The sequence below is a fragment of the Brassica oleracea genome, chromosome C1 (assembly GCF_000695525.1).
Source record: "Brassica oleracea var. oleracea cultivar TO1000 chromosome C1, BOL, whole genome shotgun sequence".
NCBI lineage: Eukaryota > Viridiplantae > Streptophyta > Magnoliopsida > Brassicales > Brassicaceae > Brassica > Brassica oleracea.
In genome coordinates, this window is record NC_027748.1 from 24,138,923 (window position 1) to 24,139,549 (window position 627).

Consider the following 627-nt stretch of genomic DNA (forward strand, 5'->3'; position numbering starts at 1 on the left):
AGGCGTTTAATATTATAAAAAAGGATTACCGTGAATGTTAAATCAGTTTTTAAATACTAAAGTATCATCTCGATGTTATAAAAGCCTTGATATTAGTTCTGAGCCGTATTTTCCACACTCAGCCGTCCCAAAGTATCAATCCTAAATCTCGATGGGCCATGATAAAACCCAAAATATTAACGGCTGAGTTATGTTAATAATAATGGTTGAGTTATATTATGAGTTAAATAATAAAGTATTACCGTCTCGATCGCTACGAAGGCGTCGATGTTATATTAACCAACATGGCTGAGTTATGTCAAATATCATTGCTTAGTTATATGAACGTTACATTAATGGATTATTTCCCGATACTTGAACTGCCTGAAGAGATTCAGGCGTTAGTGGTTGAACGTGTGGCCGGTAACTCCTTCACAGATCTCTATGGCCTAAGAGCATCGTGCAAGACGATGAAGGCGTTAGCATAGCGGAGAAGGGTAAACCATTTTTACGATGTGTTATCCGTACCATTTTTACGATGTGTTATCCGTTCCCAGGAGACTCAATATGCCTCCTGAGTTGTTTAAAACTTGCTACGCAGAGAGAAATCCAAGCACACTTTATATGAAGGGTGTACAGTTTTTCTTC